The sequence below is a fragment of the Bos grunniens genome, chromosome 23, assembly GCF_055505025.1.
Source record: "Bos grunniens cultivar Pamir isolate PY7600 chromosome 23, Bosgru_T2T1.0, whole genome shotgun sequence".
Taxonomy (NCBI): domain Eukaryota; kingdom Metazoa; phylum Chordata; class Mammalia; order Artiodactyla; family Bovidae; genus Bos; species Bos grunniens.
In genome coordinates this window covers 42,201,394-42,222,686 of record NC_141187.1, presented here as the reverse complement: position 1 = coordinate 42,222,686, position 21,293 = coordinate 42,201,394, and the positions used below count along the sequence as shown (strand labels likewise).

The window sequence follows — 21,293 nt, the reverse complement described above, 5'->3', positions numbered from 1 at the left end:
CCCCATCCTGAACCCTCCTCCCTCCTCCCACCGCCATACCATCCCTCTGGGTCGTCCCAGTGCACTAGCCCCAAGCATCCAGTATCGTGCATCGAACCTGGACTGGCATCTCGTTTCATACAGATGGCTAACAAACACATGAAAAGATGCTCAACATCACTCATTATCAGAGAAATGCAAATCAAAACCACTATGAGGTACCATTTCACACCAGTCACAATGGCTGCGATCCAAAAGTCTACAGGTAATAAATGCTGGAGAGGGTGTGGAGAAAAGGGAACCCTCTTACACTGTTGGTGGGAATGCAAACTAGTACAGCCACTATGGAGAACAGTGTCTCTGCTTTTTAAATATGCTGTCTAGGTTGGTCATAGCTTTTCTGCCAAGGAGTAAGCATCTTTTATTTTCATGGCTGCAGTCACCATCTGCAGAGATTTTGGAGCCCCCCAAAATAAAGTCAGCCACTGTTTCCACTGTTTCCCCATCTATTTGCCATGAAGTGATGGGACCGGATGCCATGATCTTAGTTTTCTGAATGTTGAGCTTTAAGCCAACTTTTTAGTGAACCTTTTAAACCATGGGCCGGGGAGGGAGAAAGTGAACCTGAACGCAGCTGAAACAGTGAGCGTGGTGGCTGGATGAAGAGGAGGGGAGGGAAAACAGGGGACCCTGTGACCAGAGAGGGGAATTGCAGAGTCTGAGATTTCAAGACATAGAAAGGTCCAAAGGCTACTGGTTCAAGGTGATACACAGGTCATAGGTGTGCCAGTGTCTGCAGGTGGCTCGAGTGAAGGAGAGATCAAATCCTAAGGTGAACAGACGGAGCAACGGGAGGGCAAAGGGTCAGAAGAGTCGGGCTCACCTGACCCCTGCCGGCACCAGGCTTCCATGACGCGCCCTCATCCAGACAGACAGGGGGATACTCCACAACCACTGTGTCAGGGGAACACAACTGCCCGCCCCAGGTCCAAGAGCAGGTGATGAAGAGTCTCGGAACCACGTTCCTCACTTTTCACAATCAAATCAGAGAAAGGCCCGTACATAGAAACAGAACTCTGTCAGACGAACAGGTGTATGACCTGGGTTAATATTATCCTGAGGGAGGCAACAGAGAGCAGTGCATTTAAGAGTAAAACAGTGGCCGGTTCAAGTTCCAGCTCCCCAACACTGACTGGCTGGACACTTCAGGCTTCATGGAGCCTCTTTAAACCTGACCCATCACCTCGGCGGGCTTCCCTGGTAGCTCAGACGGTAAAGAATCTGCCTGCAATGTGGGAGACCTGGCTCGATCCCTGGTGGTAAGATCCCCTGGAGGAAGGCATGGCAACCCACTCCAGTATTCCTGCCTGGAGAATCCCATGGGCAGAGGAGCCTGGCAGGTTACAGTCCCTGAGGTCACAAAAGAGTCAGACATGAGTGAGCAAATAAGCACAGCACATCACATCAGTAAAGAAGAAATGCTGCAACATTTCCATGATGCTTAGATGAGAGGCTGGTGACAGGGACTATCTTCAACATCTTGTAATAAACTATAATGAAAAATAATCTGAAAAATTATAACTGAATTACTTTGTTATAAACCAGAAGCCATGACAAATCTAGACACTGTATTAAAAAGCAGAGATATCACTTTGCCAACAAAGGTTCACAGAGTCAAAGCTATGGTTTTTCCAGTGGTCATGTTGGACTATAAAGAAGGCTGAGCGCTGAAGAACTGATGCTTTTGAGCTGCGGTGTTGGAGAAGACTCTTGAGAGTCCCTTGGACTGCAAGGAGATCAAACTAGTCAATCCTAAAGGAAATCAGTCCTGACTATTCATTGGAAGGACGGATGTTGAAGGTGAAACTCTGATACGCTGGCCACCTAGTGAGAAGAGCCAATTCATTGGCAAAGATCCTGATTCTGGGAAAGATGGAAGGCAAAAGCAGAGCGAAGAGGCAGAGGATGAGATGGCTAGATAGCATCAGCGACTCAATGGACATGAATGTGAGCAAACTCTGGGAGACAGCAGAGGACAGAGGAGACTGGAGTGCTGCAGTCCGCGCAGTGGCAGAGAGTCCAGCACGCCTTAGCGAGCGAACAACGACGACAGATACCAGAAATTAACACAATGTTGTAAATCAACTATATTTCAATTATGTTTAAAAAACAGCTTCAAAAAAGAAGAGATGCTAGGGGTTGGTGATTAGCAAAAGGTAACTGATGTTCTTACTCCTCTACAACAACGTTCTCAAGGAAAATTATTTTTAGGAGAGCGAGATGGGCAAGAAAAGAGAAGAAACAGAAGTGAAGCAAACAAACGTATGAAAGGGGAAAGAATCATTTACTCTCTGAATTCCTAACTGTTTAAAAGCAAGCTACCCAGAGAAACAAAAACATGGCCCCACAAAAGCTTGTTCAGGAATGTTCACAGCAGCATTATTCATGACGGCCAAAAAGCAGAAACAACTCAAGGCACCACCAACTCACGAATGGATAAACAAAACCTGGCCTCTCCACACAATGGCGTATCATTATCACAATAAGAACGGAACACTGATAACAAGCTTTTAACGTGGATGGACCTTAAAAACAACACGCTAAGTAGAAGGAGCCAGGCACGGAAGTCCACATAGCGCATGATTCCATTTATAGGAAACATCTACAACAGTCAAATCTATATGTAAAGAAAACAGATTCCTGGTTGCCAGGAGCTGGGGGCGAAGGGTCGCAGGAAAATGGGAACTGACTGCTAATGGATATAGGGTTCCTTTTGGGGCTGATGCAAATGTTCTAAAATGTATTGCAGTTAAAGAGATGCACAGTTCTGTGAATGCAGTAAAAAGCACCGACTGTACAGTTTTAAAAAGAAGAACGTTAGCTACATGGTTCTGAAAGCGTCCCGCTTCCTCTCTCTGAATAAAGACTCTTGGTCTTCCCTGGGTGAGAGGCCCTGATGGGCAGAGCGTAGGAAAGGCTGCATTCCAGCAGTTCCCTTCCTTATGAATATCACGAGATATTGATCCTCCTCCTCCTCCGGAGACGTTCTCAGGTGGGTGCCAGGGAGGTTATTTCTCTTCTCCTTTCTCTGCTTCTTTCAATCTTGGCTAGTGCCTTCTGTTTCCCCAGGCGCACAGTGGGTAAAAATCAATCTCTGCTTGATCTTTCACAGGCAAAAGCTTTAAGGTGGACGGGCCTTTTATACACAGGAGTTTAAAGCTCCTGAAAAATACCGAGGCGGGTGCTCTGAAGCACTGTTGTGGTTTCTCCACACCACGAGGACAGGGTCCTTAAAAGCAACGTTTCCTCCAAATGACTCCACTGAACATCATTTTCTTTGGGGAACAAATTGCAAAGAGAAAGTATTGAAAAACCATTCCCCACCGTGCATCTGAGGTTTGATTTACATGCTAATAACTGCCTAAAAAGTGGCCTCATAATATTATTGGTTCCAGGAAACCAAGCTTTTTCATAAGCGTCAACAGTGTTTTTAAGGGAACACTGATGTTAAAAAATCAGAAGGCTAATTTACTCATTTGCAACAATAATAATCACAACAATAACAATGATTATTATTATTATTATTAACACTTCCACATGACTCTGAGGGTCTCTGGTAATACTGGCTTTTGTCCGCACACAGAGAAGTGCCTTTATTATTTGAATGGTCCAGGAATCAAAGATGGAAGCATTGCTCAAAGAAGTCTCATGTAAACTGTCTTAAAACATACGCTTGATAGCACCTTTTTAAAGTCTCTTCATGTTTTGGCTTTAACGTTCATGGCTGAAGACGCAAAACAAATGATAAAGCATCATGTTTTATAACAAGTTCCTGTGGTCAATGGCATGTCAGTTGTAAAACATCAATTTCTACCGAGGTAAGCACATTAGGAAACTGTGAAGTCTCCCACTGAGCCCAATTTCCATGAAGAGGTGCCAACCGCATTATGTCTATATAATCTACAAACGCATCCAACTCCTATCGGAGCCGGAAACTTCAGGATTCTACCTGGTAGGGGATGGGCATAGGTGTCTAGAAAGACACAAAAGGGATTTTTTATGACACTGGAAACTAAGAGAAATTTATATAAGATTTAATTTTATATAAGATTTAATAAGAATAAATCTACTATGTATCTCTAGGTATCTAGAAATCTGTAAAACTGGAGATGGCCATAAAACATAAACCCATTAAATTTAACGATTTATATTCTACATTCAGCATTCATGTTTCTGTATCCAGATATAAAAAGTACAACATTCTATTTTGCTTTTGCTTGGGTAAGGTTGAAACATTCAGATGGTACCATGTTTCCTGTGGGGTCTTAAAGAGGTGGGTCCAAGAGTTTCCCCTCTGTTGGCTTTTAGAACTCTTCAATTCCCCTAAATGCCCACTTCAATATTGGAATAACTTCTAGCTACTCTTGTAACATTATCAGCAGCGTACTTACAGGAAAATATATGTCTTTTATATGTTTTGACAGTCAACGTTCAGTAAAAACCTAAGAGTATTTGATTTTAATGCCTCACTTTTATATAGCACTCCACTGTTCATAAAGTGCTTTCTTTCACAGTCATATGGGCTTCTTTGTACTAAACCTCAGCTTTCTGTCATTCAATTTCTATAAAATACTTTCAAAAGTATTAGTTAATTAATGAATATTTGGTGGTGGTTTAGGTACCAAATCGTGTCTGACTCTTGTGATCCCATGGACTGTAGTCCGCCAGGCTCCTCTGTCCATGGGATTCTCCAGGCAAGAATACTGGAGAGGGCTGCCATTCCCTTCTCCAGGTAATCTTCCAACCCAGGGATCTAATCTTTGTCTCCTGCATTGCACACATGTTCTTTACTGTGGAACCACATTTAACATGAAGTTAACCTGGAATCTATGAGGAGAATTCGGGGCACAGTGACTGCAACCTGGGGATAGCAGAAAGATCATGACATCAAAATTATTCTCATAGTTTCAACAGAAAAGAAAAACCATCAAGAGATACAATAAAGTATGCAAACTTAAAATTAAAAGAAAATGTTTCTTGCATGGGCTGCAGTATGGTTTTAAACAGAAGGGAGAGATCATTACACGTGACTGCTATTCACTAAACATTAACTACGCTAGCATCAGAATCTGAGCCTGCAAGTACCAGTCAGAGTAACAGCCGAAGCAGTTTCTTAACACTGCTGGGGTGCCTACATGTTCAAGGGTGGGAGGAACACAAAGTATTCTTTTTAATATGGAAGCACTTCACCCTGAAAATTGTAACTATGACAAGCTTACACAGTCCTCAGTTTTCTACCTCAGAGCAGAACAGCATCCGTAACATTTGTGATCTTATTCTGTCAGCTGCTCTACTAACAGTAGAAATTTTTACTTGTATATGGATAGCAAGTTCTCCAAGAAGAAGCATTTCTAAGATCAGCGTTCCACGATATTAGGAATATTTCTGTGCTCGTGTTACACACGCTACAGATTAGAAATAAATGGGTTTGTAATCTCCAAATGAGCTCCATGGAGCAAATAACTGATTCATCAGATATTAGTGAAAGCAAATGTAAAAGCCAAGAATTATGTCTCTGTGTTGACAAACTGTAAACTGCTCAGAACTTTTATGTTAACAAGGCATTTTGTAGCGATCTGTCAGATTTCTCCCTTTATGTGTGAAACACACATGCAAAAGAGAATTACAAACTTCAGAGTTCTTTAACCTTTACAAACCAACGGAGTAATTACATTGCAAGATATTTGACAGCCCAGGGTAATATGAGAAGCGAATTCCTTACCCCCCCCCACTTCCTTTTAATAGCTCTCAATTTTTCTACAATTTAAAGACTGCCTGAGCAAAAGACTTTCATAGCCATGAATCCCACTAAAGATACATAGGGAGATAAAATCACTATTCCAATACACAGAATATTTAAGGCTCCTCCAAAGAAAATATTTCTCAACACATAAAGACAGTATTAAATTTTAAGAGGGAGGCTATCAACAAAATGAAGGCAGAGAAAAGTAAACATAAGTTAACTTGACAAGCTCATATGGATAAGGCACAGATAAATGTTATCTCTGGGTTACATGCCTCATACAGGCAGTCCTCAACTTATGAATGAGTTGTGTACAGAAAGTTCACTTCTAAGTCAGTTGTTTGCAATTCCAAACTCATTTTCTCAGAGAAATGATGTTATAAATAAGGCTTGATTTTGTAGAAAGGCAAACAAGATATAGTAAGCCCATGCTGCTGCTGCTGCTGCTGCTAAGTCACATCAGTTGTGTCCGACTCTGTGCGACCCCACAGATGGCAGCCCACCAGGCTCCCCTGTCCCTGGGATTCTCCAGGCAAGAACACTGGAGTGGGTTGCCATTTCCTTCTCCAATGTATTAAAGTGAAAAGTGAAAGGGAAGTCACTCAGTCATGTCCAACTCTTCGCGACCCCATGGACTGCAGCCCACCAGGCTCCTCCGTCCATGGGACTTTCCAGGCAAGAGTACTGGAGTGGGGTGCCATCTCCTTCTCCGAGTAAGCCCATACGGTAGACAAATTCTAGTATGGATAGTTCTCAAGCAAGTTGACTCTATGCTTCAATTGGATACCTTCACGAGCAGGATATCATCCTCTGCCCCCATCCTAGCCACACCCTGTGATGATATCCTGCTCTTGAAGGTATCCAATTGAAGCAGAGGCTGGTTTGTGTTCAACAAACCAGCTTCCCTGGCATATAGTTTGACATTTCCCAGTTTTAGTTGCAGTTAGGTATGTCCATGGTACTAAATCCTGACCCAGGGAATGTGAAAGAGAACCACATGTCCACTAACAAACCTCCAGTGAGAAGAGTCACACTCTCTTTTCCTCCTGGCTATTGGCCAAATAGCTGCAGAAGATGGTTAAGGTCTCCCATTGACCCTAGGGAACAGCTGAGCCACGAGATGGAAGGACTCAGGGTCTGAGAATTACCACCATGCGTGTATCTCTACCACAGCCTGTGGAATCCCCCAAGTTAACTATACATGCATGTGTGTTCAGTTGCTTCAGCCGTATGCAACTCTTTGAGACCCCAAGGACTGTAGCCCACCAGGCTTCTCTGTCCATGGGATTCTCCAGGCAAGAATACTAGGGTGGGTTTCCATTTCCCCTCCTGCAGGGGATCTTCCCAACCCAGGGATCGAACCCCCATCTCCTGCATTGCACGTGGATTCTTTACCACTGAGCCACCAGGGGAGCCCCAAATTAACTATAAAATGACTGAGAAAGAAACTCCTATTGTGTTCCTCCTTGAGGCCTGGGGTTGTATCTTACCGCAACAGCCTTGCCCTCTGCATCATCACCTTTTTGTTGCATCTCAGGAAAAGTCCTTTACGTTTGCCTACCCTGAATAATCCACTGAGTTGGTCTGCCTGCAAACTAAACGCCCCACCCTGCTGAGATTTATATTGCTTCTAGTTTTACTTCTTCCTTCACTGTGGTCTACATATTTACACTAGAAGGTCTTCTCTTTTTAATTTACTTGGGGAACTGGATAAGCAAACTTGGTAAATCATTAACCTTACGTTGAGTGTCCTGCTAAGCCAACAGGGCTCTGAGTATCTCAGGGCCTCACCTACAGGGTCAAGTGCAGGATTTTGGTCTTTCATTTTTCTCTTTGCTGAGAAGGCTTTTCCCTATTATTTCCAGATTTTACAAGTGGATTAGGGTTGCAGAAGTGTATGCGCTGGATGGGAAAACGAGGATTATATAATTTTTAGACAAAATTCACAGAAGTGGCATCACTCAAATTTTGTTAAAAGCAGCTTGTTCACTTCATCCTCTTATTCATTCCTTCAGTTTACTTTTAATGGGAAAGGGGGGAAAAAAGACTAAAGAAGGAAAGATGAGAGTGAAAAAGGGAAAGAATTTTAACTACCCTCCACCTCTTGCTCTGTAAATATCCTCCATATTTCATTATTGAGTTGTTATAAGGTACAATAAAACTCTAATATAAATTTAAACAGATTTGGTCTAATCCTAAAAATTGGCTTTCTAGCTTTGCTCCTTCCAGCAGCAATTTTCTGGCCCATTCCACGCTCATTTCTTTGTTGTGTCTCTGAAAGGCCCGTGAGGTTAAACGGTCATGCACTTCCCACGTGGCATCTTAAGAAATAATGAATTAACCTGTATGATATGTGTGTACCACCTCATTGACAGGGGATGTCTTGATGGGTTTCCCCATCCTATGGAACTCCACTGGGGATTACAGAGCAGGGGTCTCGCTTGCCTTCGCCTTGCAACTTTTTTGAGAACAAGTTCAAAATGGTTCCCCGCACTCAGCATGCGACTTCCACTTCGGCTGCCAAAAGAAAATGAGACACCCACTGCAGTAAAGGCACTCTGAGAAGGGAGGAAAACGGACTGGCATCTATGGGACTGTAGAAAGACCCACTGCACAAAGTATTTTTCTATAAAATCTTTACATAGAACCACTGACTACAATTACAATTTTGAAATAAGTTCCCTATGAAAAAGTCCTGAAGTCAGTGCAGGAGTTAAAAAGGACATAAAAGACTCTTTATCCTGCCAGTTTGAACATATGTGCCCCCACAGCAGGCCCATAAAGGGGACCCAGTAGTCACCTACCAGAGTGTTCTGCCATTGCCAAAAGATGGCATTTCTTTTTACATTCTCCAAAAAACATCTATTCATATTATTCAACACACTGCCATTTAAGTCATGTTTTGAATCCACCGTGGGCAAACTCACATTCCATGGAGAGTTCTCATTGTTAAAAACATATGTGAAAGTCAAGTTTACATGCTGCGGGAACTTCTCTGGTGGCCCAGTGGCTAAGAATCTGCAGTCCCGAGGCAGGGGACACAGGTCTCATTCCTGGACAGGGAACTAGATCCCACATGTCACAACGAAAGATTACAAGTGCAGCAACTAAGAGCCAGCACAGCCAAATAAATATTAAAAAAAAAAAATTTCTGACACCCCATCCTTCCCAACCCAGGCCTCAGATGTATAAGCTCTCATTACCTATTTCTAACTCCTAGCCTACGACCTCCATCGTTCCCAACTCCAGCCACTCTGGATATCCTGTCACCAACTGCATGCATATGTCATGTTACGGAGTCACTTCCTTTAACAAGAACTTGCAGTTCTGCATCAACTGCCCTAACAACTTCAAACTCTTCCGCAATCTTAAGGATCCTCTGCTCTGTCTTTCCCAAAGCTTCTCAGTGCTCTTTCACACGGATCTCCAGCAATAGCACACACATCACTCAGCCGCACAGGTCACCAGTATTCCCCTCTCGTGCCTTTGCCCCCGCTGTCCCTGCAACTAGAACAACTTCCCAGCATGCACCATCCGTCACGTCTACCCCTCCTCTCAAGGTGCAAATCAAGTTTTCCTTCTCTAATGAAGCTCTTGCTGGCCACTCAAATCCCAAGTCAACTCTCGTTCCCCTCAACACAGACTCAGCCCAGAGCTGGCCACCTCCAGTGACTCTCTACTTGCTTCCTATGGGTTGGTTTTGCACCTTCAACTAAATTTTCATAAAGATAATTTTAGACATTTAGGGCCACCTGATGGAAAGGGCCGACTCACTGGAAAAGACTCTGATACTGGGAAAGATGGAGGCAGGAGCAAAAGGGGGTGACAGAGGAGCAGATGATTGGATGGCATCACTGACTCAATGGACTTGAATTTGAGCACACTCTGGGAGATAGTGAAGGAGAAGGAAGCTGGGGTGCTGCAGTTCATGGCGTTGCATAGATTCAGACATGACTTAGCAACTGAAAAACAACAGCAAGATACACAGAGAGCTGCCGAAACAGGAGTGTTCCCCTGTACCCATCACCCAGCTTCTCTTTAAGTCAACCTCTCACATAACCAAAGAACAATGATCAAGACCAAAACATGAACCTTGGTCTATAACCCCATGGACAGAGGAGCCTGGTGGACTACAGTCCACGGGCCTGCAGAGAGACCCAACTGGGCAACGGAGCACTCACAGTTCCGCTAACTAAACTACAGAATCCATTAAGATGCTACCAGTTTTCCACCAACACCTTTTCCCTGTTTCAGGATCCAGTCTCAGGTTTCCCCTTACATTGAGTTGCTGTGGCTCTCTTCCAATCTGTGGCCATTCCTCAGTCCTTCCAGATCTTTAAAGAATCCTGGCACTTTTGAAAAGTAGGTGTTTGATACATCAATTGAGTCATTCATTCATTCATTAAACAAATTATGTTTAGGCCCTTGGCTTAGGTGCTAGCGGGACAGCAAATAAAACAGTTCCTTTTTTCAAGATGTTTATAGCTTAGTTAACAGAAATTCATGTGACTGTCTATACATCTCTGATAAAAGTATTTGGAGAATGCAAGTATCACCCACTTCTCAAAAGGTCACTTCATGATACTTCCTTTTTACGAAAGGCCTACATTAGCACCTACTTTTGCTGATGGAAAGAAATCCGAAGAGGATTTTGGCTTTCACAGAAACAGGTGAAAAGTGAACACAGTTGCAACACTGGTTTTGCAGCAGCGGTTAACACCCCCAGCAAAACAGCGGCACTGCCAAGCTCCTTCCTGGGAACTACAGTCAGCACCTTAGCATCCCAGCCCCAGAGATCTGAACTGCATCTGCGAGCATCTGTGCTTTCCCTCCATTCATTTTGTGCAGCCGTTAGTGAGATGTGTCCTAAGGTAATAGCTTCTTCACTTTAAAGCCATTTCAGCTTACATAAGATTTTTCACAGGCACTCTCTACTTTCGGATAGTGGGGGAAGCCTGTATAGCGATGGGTCAAATGCTAAGACTGTAAATTTTACCTGGAGAAGAAAATGTAGGGTGACAGGTAGGCAGGAAAGACTTAAGAAAAACAGTGTTTTGTCCTCCCTTTTACTCCACTGCTCACTCTATAAAAAAGTAGGTATATGCAATAAACAGAGACAAATACCATCACACAGTTACTAGATACACTCTGCCTCTGCATCTTCTAAACTAATTCCTAAAATCAAACCTCAAGGACACACTGTTTAGGAAGATCTAATGTAGTAAACATAGACTCTTTATATAGTGACTCTGTGCTTTACTAAAAAAATTGCAAACAGTTAAGGTAAAAAAAAAAAATTTGAGAAGCTATTTGTCTTAATCCAGTTTTCAAATCCAATTTCATAGTTTTTACTCCTTCACAGGGAATAATGAAGAGCAAATAAGAAGCATCATCAATCAAAGACGGTCTCCCTAAGTTTCTTTACTTAATTCAATTTTCTTGTACTGCTCCGACTGCATTTTCCAAACAAAGCTGTTCTTTTCTATATGTGATAGTTCAGTCCTGCAAACATTCTCAGGAATAATAAACAAACATCCTGGACACATTTTCTGCCACAAATTGCATTCTGCAACATTCTTTATCCAAAGCACTTTGAATTCCAAGCAACCAGACATGTTTGTATTGCAAGACCTGCACACAATAGGGAATGCCTATTTTTAGACCCTTATTGACACTTAAATCTGTTAATATTTAACTCCTACTATTGTTCTGAAGGATGAATAAGCAAACTCTCCTGCACACACAATGTTGTATCCAGCACTTTAATTTTAATAGTAACGGCTGCTAAAAGGAATTCTACTTTCACTATTTGGTATCATCCTTTCTAATTAACGTCAATGTGTCTTTTCCACGAGAGGGTGTATAGAGCAGATGCACCTATGTGCCGTGTCTGTGCATATCCACACAAATGCACACATGTACATGAGTACAATATACAAATACACTCATATGCATACAGACTGGTCCCTATGGTAATATTCACTTATAAATAGAGCTTGTTCCACACCCGCAACTTGCATGGGAATATACACAAACAGCATCTAATCCAGTTGATTTCCTTTCATTAACTTTTGTAGCAGATTAAGATAAAATGCTTTAAAAGAGCCAAGTAGACACTTCATGGAGTCTGTGATTAAGAGACACAGAAGCTAATGAGACAGATGGGCTGCTGCATAAAGGGAATTTCAGCATGCCAGCCCACACTGTGGATAAATTTACTGTGCTTCACCTTTTCTGTGGCAAAGTCTTCATCACTTAGCACCCTACTTATTTAACTCTTGTCCCTCTCACAGACCCCCCTCCTAGTTCTGCCCAAACCTCCTAAAATGAGGATTATTAAATAAAATAAGACATTCTTTTTTTTTTAGTCTGTTATTCAAAGTTTACTCAGAAGCAATATTTACTATAAAATCATGTGGTTTCTAACTTAACAGAGAATGGACAACTCTGTTAACAGAGCTAGCTGGAAAATTTTTAGAAAAATACCATAAACATAGAATTTCTGGGCCAGAAAAATGAGGAGACGAAAAAAATTCACATATATTTTTAAATTATTCACAATAGATTTTTCCTCCAAGTGGTTGGTCCTCTAAGTTATTCTTGCACACACAGGGGATTACTCTCCCTATCAGCTTCTGCATAAGAATGCCGCATGTTTACAAAATAACATATGCAGAGGGCCTTACAACTCACCATACAGTTTTTAAGCATTCCCACACTTGATCACAGCATACCTGTTAGATATAATTATCTCTGTTTCATAGATTTAAAAAAAAAAATCTCAGATTTTTATGAGCTTCTAAATGAAACTGCATACTTTAAAATTTTCCCTATATATATATTTTAAAAGTTCTCTCTTCTCTGGTAAAATTAAAATGCCCTGGTTCCTTTAGTATCTGCTTCCTTTATTCCCTGGAATCTCCCTCTTGAGAGATCTGATGTCCTATGAACTGATGATCTGATTATTTCTACATTGACAATTCTTTCCTCTGGGCTTTAAAAAAATTGTTTTGTGCACATTGTTGAATGTTTTTCAATTTTATCAATTTTACTATGACTTCCATGATCTTATTCTAATATTTATCACGACGTTAACTTGTACTCCTAGAAAAATCTGAAGAAGTTGCCATTTTTATCCAACTGCATTCATCTACCAGGCCCATTTCTTGAATCTTCTTCCCAGTCACTGTTACTGCAAAGATCTTTGAATTAAATAGAAGGGCTGTCCTTTCTTTTTTTGGAGGGGGAGGGGGCTGTCCTTTCTGATCTGCAAGATCATTTTGCCTGAGCCATTTAAAAGGTGCTTTAATATAACAACTGTTCAGCATGGTACATTCTGGTGTCATAAACACTGCACCATGATATTATCCTATGCAGGGGGCAAAAGGAAGAGGTGGCTCTAAAAGACAGATCTATTTAAGTGCCAACACAGCCTAATAATTAGACCACTGGGAACAGAGAGAGAAAAATCACAAGATTATAGCCCAGTGGCCTAGCAGACAAGCCCCCTCTCCGGCGGGTGTAGGAGATTATTGAGTGTGGCCACCATTGAGCTTCTGGACCTGAAGTCTAGCCTTTCTAACCCACAGAGATAATCCACCTTCGGGGCATCCCATCCTCCCTTCCTGTTGCCCAACTCCACTTTCCAGGCTCTTTTAATTGGATTATTTTGGAATCTGCTATTTCCATCTCCCTCCTTTCCCCAAACTGTCATATAAGTGCTGCAGCTCGACTTACACAGCTGCCAAATTTCACTCCAGAGATGGCTGTATTTCAGTGGCAAGCGAAGTGCTCGTCCTGTGCCATCTGAATACCCGTTTAAGAGGTTCGGCATCTGGAGGGGGTTGCCTTGATGCAGGAAAGCAGTGATTTGTTTGGCTTTATTTTGTATCACCATCACCACACTGGAGGAGCAGATCATTCTTTAGCTCCACCTGAATATGAAGGAGGAAAAAAACCAGAAAACACTCAACACATACACAAGAAACGCACAGAGAGAACAGAAACGGTGACTGGGGCTTTTCACAGGTTCTTTTCTACAGGGACTTCAAAGCCTTAAAACATCAAGGATGTCAGCTGACGATCTTTTTCAGAAGTGGAAGAAGCCTCAGAGAGTAGCCCACTCACGAAACAGATATTTCATAGAAAACTTGGAGGCAAAGCGAGTACTTTGTTCAAAGCTCCCCTGATCCCCAGACCCAGGGCGTTCCACTTGAACTTGAGTTCAGCCATAGATGCACTCAGAAGCTCACATCTCTGCCAGGGGAGCCAAACACACCCCCAGCTTATAAAGCATATGATATCAGCACTCAGTTGCTCGTTTTGTTTGGTTATATTTATTTATTTTAGCTACTCAAGAAAACTCTCTACCAGGAAAAAAAAACAGAATGTGAAATAGGAGGGAGAAATAACGGAGTAGAATTAGCAGTAGCAGATGCTTTAACCAGGCGCCAGGACAGAAAATGTTCTAAAAGTTTATATGCATATAATCCTCACAGTGACCTGTTGTCTTCACTTTAAAGAAAAGAAAAATGAGAAAGAAGAATGAGTATTCCCAAAGAGAAAACAGGAGGCAGAGTAAATTGCCAAGTCCTAGAAAAAAACCTTCCTAAATTTTATTCAGACAGTAAAAATCTAAAAAAATATCACTGATGTAGTTCTCATTTAATCTAAAGAGATAATCATAATCCTTGATACCGCTTGGCCTCTAGAGGCATGAGTCTTCCGTTTCTTGCTAACTCAAGCAAGTACATTATTCCAAAGAATGTCTGTATATCGCATATTTCTAAATCTCCTAATAATAATGGTTCTTTTAACAATCAATGAACAATCAATGACTCAATATTTGACCCTTGGTGAAATGAAGCACTAATGAGTTTTGAGGGGGTCCTGAGTTAGCGGGGAAAGGGGTCTAAATGATTTTCATGTTCCCTTCCATCTCTAAGGGCTTCCCTTGTGGCTCAGCTGGTAAAGAATCTGCCTGCACTGAGGGAGATCTGGGTTCGATCCCCGGGATTGAGAAGATCCCCTGGATAAGGGAAAGGCTACCCACTCCAGTATCCTGGCCTGGAGAATTCCATAGACTGCATAGCCCATGGGGTCGCAAAGAGTCGGACACAACTGAATGACTTTCACTTTCATATTTCACTTTCCACCTCTACATACTCTAACACCAAAGGCTATAGTAGGTAATAGTCTAGAATTTAGAAAACATATTTAAATGCTTCATCTCATTTGATAAACTCTAAAAGGAAAAAAGAGAGTAATTCAAAAAGTACCACTGAATACTGACACTTTGATATTTTTACGTTTAGTCATCACTCACACTTTGGATAGTACAGTTTGCCAACACTGAGAGCAGTGTTAGTGTATTAGAAGGAAAGAAATTTCTGCAGCATTCTACTTTAGCATCCCAACATGGAAAGCAAAAACAAAAACAAAAATGGTAGGCTTTGGTATCAAACATTTTCTCATGGGTTTCACTGTCATATGACAAAATATTCTACCTCATTTCAGGAAAGGTAAAAAGACTTATGTGAATGCTTGCATACTGACACAGTAAATTATATTATTTATGAGACTTTTCAAAGAATAAAATGCTTTATACAGAAGTCTGGTAAATTACTTTAGATACTCAAATACACTCCAAAATAGTTTTGAAAAGCTATGCCTACATAAAAAACACTACATACCCTGGAGTCTTTGTCTCTATGATTTTCATTTTGCCATGAAAAATATCATTGTCTCAAAGTAATTTTTTGTTGTTTAGTTGCTAAGCTGTGTCTAACTCTTTGAGACCCCTGGCTGGCTCCTCTGTCCATGGGATTTCCCAGGTAAGAATACTGGAGCAGGTTCCTTCTCCAGGGGATCTTCTCAACCCAGGGATCAAACTGGCATCTCCTGCACTGGCAGGGGGATTCTTTACCACTGAGCCATTAGGAAAGGCTGTCTCAAAATAATACCTTTCCCCAAATTGGCTATGAGTTACGGAGACTACCTTCAAATGGATGAAACTAGTATAGAGAAAGGAAGAACATATTTATTCTAAAAGATAATTTAGGAGAAGATCTCTATTTTAAAGATTTAATAAATATCCATAGGGTTTTCTTAACCATGGAAATGGGCATTGCAAATCCCAGTGTGTGTGTTGGGGGTCTGGGTGGGTTGGGTTAGGGAATGGGACGGAAAACTAAACTAAATGAACTGGGCTTGTCAAAGAAAGGAATAGTATTTGAGTCAAATATATGGTAGAAGTTTGAGCACCAGAATAAGGTGACTAGGAAGGAAGAATACAGAGAAAAAGCGTCCCTCAATGATAGTAAATCCAAAGCCAAAAATGTAGCCTTTACCAAACCCATGTTGAAGGTCAAAGGAGATAAAATAAATCTCTGAGTGGATTTGTATTATTTAAGAGACCACTAAAAGCATCCAGGAATGGAGGGAGGAAGGTAAGAAGAACCACAATCCCACAAATAAGCTGAGGGGAAGGGTACCAAAAAATCAAAGAGGCCAAGAGGTGACAACTGGAGACTCTTTTGATCCAGAACTTTAACCTGTGTGAAGTTAACTACAATTAATGGCTCTTGCCCACAGAAGGGAAAATTAATTATATCATTCGTCTCACTCTCTAAAGATGGTGGATAAGGTAAGAACAGCGAAGTAATTAGTCAAAGTTAGAGTAAGGTCAGTGTGTTCTGGGGATGATGCCACCTCAGTTCTTCCTTTGAGTGACAGTTGAAAAAAAGACAATACCACTCTCCACTGTGAGCCATCGACTCTTCTGTCTCCCATGTTTATAAAGTCATAGAGTAAAACGTGGAGAAGGCAATGGCACCCCACTCCAGTACTCTTGCCTGGAAAATCCCATGGATGGAGGAGCCTAGTAGGCTGCAGTCCATGGGGTCACTAAGAGTCGGACACGACTGAGCGACTTCACTTTCCCTTTTGACTTTCATGCATTGGAGAAGGAAATGGCAACCCACTCCAGTGTTCTTGCCTGGAGAATCCCAGGGACGGGGGAGCCTGGTGGGCTGCCATCTATGGGGTTGCAGAGTCGGACACGACTGAAGTGACTTAGCAGCAGCAGCAGAGTAAAACGTACCCATTTCACCCTTTGTTAAAATACAGATTATTGACAGTGTGTACTACTTCTAAAGCAATGACAAACCTAACAGTGTGTTGAAAAGGAGAGACATTACTCTGCAGACAAAGATCCATATAATCAAGGCTATGGTGTTCCCAGTGGTCACTTACAATTGTAAGAGCTGGACTGTAAAGAAGGCAGAAACACATCAAAGAACTTGATGCCTTAGAACTATGGTGCTGGAGAAGACTCCTGAAAGTCCCTTTGACAGCAAGGAGATCAATCAATTTTAAGGGAGATAAACTCTGAATATTCACTGGAAGGACTGATGCTGAAGCTTCAGCATCTTCAGCATATCACCTGATATGAACAGATGACTCATTGGAAAAGTCCCTGATGCTGGGAAAGATTGAGGGCAGAAGGAGAAGAGGGCATCAGAGGATGAGATGGGTGGACGGCATCACTGATGCAATGAACATGAACTTGAAACTCCGGGAGATGGTGAGGGTCAAGGAGGCCGGTGTGTTGCAGTCCATGGGATCACAAAGAATCAGACATGACTAGGTGACTAAACAACTATTTCTGTTACCTAAACGGAGAGACTTTTTTTGCCAACAAAAGTCCATCTAGTCAAAGCTATGGTTTTTCCAGTATTCATGTATGGATGTGAGAGTTGGACTATAAAGAAAGCTGAGTGCTGAAAAATTGATGCTTTTGAACTGTGGTGTTGGAGAAGATTCCTGAGAGTCCCTTGGACTGCAAGGAGATCCAACCAGTCCATCCTAAAGGAAATCAGTCCTGAATATTCATTGGAAGGACTGATGCTAAAGCTTCAATATTTGGCCACTTGATGCAAAGAACTGACTCATCTGAAAAGACCCTGATGCTGGGAAAGATTGAAGGCAGGAGGAGAAGGGGACAACAGAGGATGAGATGGTTGGATGGCATCACCAACTCAATGGACATGAGTTTGAGTAAGCTCTGGGAGTTGGACAGGGAAGCCTGGTGTGCTGCAGTCTATGGGGTCACAAAGAGTCAGACACAACTGAACAACTGTAGTGAACTGAAACTGAGAGATGAATGGCTGCAAGATTTCTATAGACCCTGACAATTGCGCATCCACGCCAAGTTTGACTCTTGTCTTCTCTCTGCATTTCCCAATCTGGTCCTGCTGTCAATAGTCACGGCCTCCTGCTGGCCCCTATCCTCTGGCTCTTTTTGCCTCTGCCTTCCAGATCAACAGGTCTTTCTCCACTGGTTTCTCCAGTCTCTCATTTCAGATGCACTCTAAACCTTTTATTTTTTCAATTTTTTCATTTGCTTCAAAGTTAAACCCAAGACACAGTGACGTCATAAGAAATCCATTAAGAAACATTTTTCTAGGTTGAACACCTGTTGCCCCAGCAGAGTGTGCACCTGTTAATTACTTTCATTTTACAATCACTGCTGCCTCACCACTATACCAACATCACCTAAATGGTATGTGTGGTGTTCCCAATATTCTCAGTTATACCCTAACTTCACTAACTGCAAAAGTTTTCTGGCATAACCTGTCACTTGAATTCTTTGGCTACCTTTGAAGACGAAGTCCAAAGAACTCTTAAATGATTCTCCTTTGGAAGAAATTATTTCACTGGTATTAGCAACTAGCAACTGGTCCAAGCCTCCTTTTTGAATGGTCCAGATCATCTCCCCTCTTCACCCAAACCAGGTTCAGATGCCATCAACAGTATCTCCCTTAGAAATGTAAGCTCCATCAGGGCAGGCCCCACGCCCACATTCTTCCATTCCATATCTCCAGTGCTTAGAACTCTGCTAGTACCTGTGTGTGTGTGCATGCGTATGCTCAGTCACTCAGTCATGTCCAACTCTTTGCAGCCCCATGGACTATAGCCCACTAAGTTCCTCTGCACATGGAGATTTCCAGGCAGGAACACTGGAGTCGGGTGCCATTTCCTCCCCCAGGGGATCTTCCCAACCCAGGGATGGAACCCGCTTCTCTTGCATCTCCTGCACTGGCAGGAGGGTTCTTTCCCACTAGCGCCACCACCCAGTAGCCCCCAAGAGGTATTTGAATGAATACATGAGGGATGAATGACTAAGTGAGACCAGGATTGAAAGACATCATCTCAAATTTCTTTCAATTCAAAACCTGTACTCTCGTTCTGCACTGGCAAAGTCTGAAGGCACCCCCAAAGGCCCTACGGGACTCTGTGAATTGAGTTTTCAACAATGATTTGGCCTGGCCTTGCAGTCTCACATGACTGCAAAAACGGTTTGGTTATGGAGGCAACCCCAGCTGCTGTGAAACATGGTTAAATATTCCCACTCTTCTGTCTCCCTAGAGAAATTCATCCGTAAGCCCCTAATAATCAACATGTCTGCATTTCTGCACAGCAGCCAGCAAGGCACAGCAAGAGCATCCTTTCTTCCTCTCTGTCTGAGTCCCTGTTGCTTCTGTAATTGGGGAGGAATTGAATGCTATCCAAATACCAAACCTCCCATATGGCAGCTTTACCACGTCCTTGCTGCCGAGATGCATGGCCGTGCTACCTCCGCTCGCTGGAGTCTGGCAGAACACGATGCACTCCTTTCCCGACCTATATTTGCTGACACATTTGCTGTCCTCTCTCCCTTTATGAACTTATTAATATTGCTGGGATAACATATGTACGTGCATAAATACAAGTTTCATTTTCTTAGGTGTCCTCATAATCATTTGGAGGAGAATAATTTATGGCCCACTAAAGAGGAGTTCTTAAGCTAAACGGTCTTAATTAGGAATTCAGATGTTCCTCTCTTTACTGAAAAATACAGAGCTGTGCAAGTGAGACTGGAAACCTGGGCCAAAACAAATGTACATACACAGGACTTGCAGAGTCTCCGGTGAAAAGCATTAGCTTTCCTGAAGCCAGACCAGTCCCCCTGGGTTTGTCTCCTTAATGCCAAATCTCACTCTGCCTCTTTTTCCCTTCTACGTTTCAGCCTTGTGATGTGGCTCAGGGGCTGAGGGACTCGCACCTCCACAGTTTTCTCTTGTGTGCTTATGAAGGATAAAGTATATATTTCCTAAGAAGTATACATTTCCTAAGACCTTCTTCCTTCCTAAGAAGGTCTCTGATTCTACCTTCTCTTGCATTTTTTTTTTAAGTGAAAGGAAGCTTATTTAATACCACTGAGGGAATAAGATGAGCCTAGCACGGCAGCTTGCATATGTGGAGCTGAATGGTTGGGAATTCAGTGCAGCTCCAAGAGGCCAGAAAGGCGGCCTGATCCAAGGTCCTCGCTGTATCTCAGGAGCAAGGTGGCCCAGGGAGCTGGAGGGGGATTTGAGGCTCTGCTCCAGGGCTGCTCCAGGGACCCACTGGCCAGGTGTCGTAGCAGTTCTGAGACTTCAGAGCTTTGTGGGAAATGGTGGTCTGACGTGAAGACTTCAGTCAGCCAGTTTCTCCAGACCTAGGATTACTAATATACTATACCCTTTCTGCATCCCAGAGGAGGATGAAACAAGAGAGGAAGAAGGAAAAATAAAAAAACAATTTTACAGGAATGGGATTATGCTACGGTTACTGTCATACTTTGCTTTTTTTTTTTACTTTGATCATGACCATTTTCTCATAGCATTACTCTTTTGGAATAGGACTCAAATGATTTCATGCTTCTTGATTTAGTCTTATTTCTCAAATGTCAACTATTGGTTAAGTTTCAAGCATGCTACTATCTACAGAGGAAAGGTCCTTCAAAATGGTATGATTTACAAATAATGCACTGCCCCACCCCCTAAAAAAATAACCCAACATGTGGAAAGACACTGGTTCTCATAATCAACTGGCAGATATTCTTCCTTTTTTCAAAATTCTGGGCAGTGGCAAAATTTTATGGAAGTAGGTCTCTCCTACACTGCACCTCTGGAAATATAAACTGGTATGACTTTATTGGAAAGTAATTTGGCAACAAGTGTCAAGAGTCTTAAAACTTGAAAACACTTAAATTCAGAAATTTACTGCTAAGGAACTATCCCAAGGAAACCATCAATAATGGCAACTAACATAAAGCCATAAGAACATTCTTGGTAGCATAAAGGCCAAAAAAAAAAAAAAATAGAAATAACTTAAATGTCCAACTAGAAGGGATCAATTAAATTACCTTAGGATATGTATTCAATGGTATACTATGTAATCACTAAAATCATATTGTAGATAAAGGACTTGCTATGAAAAGATGTGTATCACTGCACTGTGAAGAGGAACAAAAAGATTATATAACAGCATATATTGCATTGCTCCCTTAGACCATCTGATGGGACATGGTCTCTGTAGCTGAACTGATAAACACAATCGCCAGGTATCCCCTTTCTTGTTAATGCCTTGTCACCATCCTAGTCGATGATCTGAAAATAAGTAGCAGTTGATTTCTTTCCCAAAAAGC

The 21,293-nt window shown here is 42.1% G+C and overlaps 1 protein-coding gene across 10 annotated transcripts in view; it reads right to left on the bottom strand.

The window, feature by feature from the left end:
- The window catches only part of ATXN1 (ataxin 1), a 420,722-nt gene that overhangs the window by 232,414 nt on the left and 167,015 nt on the right, over positions 1–21,293 (bottom strand). The window contains exon 5 of one of the 10 annotated variants that reach the window (XM_086370187.1): positions 13,520–13,716. The exons of the other annotated variants lie outside the window; for them this stretch is intronic. The gene's annotated coding sequence lies outside the window, so the exon portion shown is untranslated. The remainder of the gene's footprint in view (positions 1–13,519; positions 13,717–21,293) is intronic. 10 annotated transcript variants of the gene reach the window in all.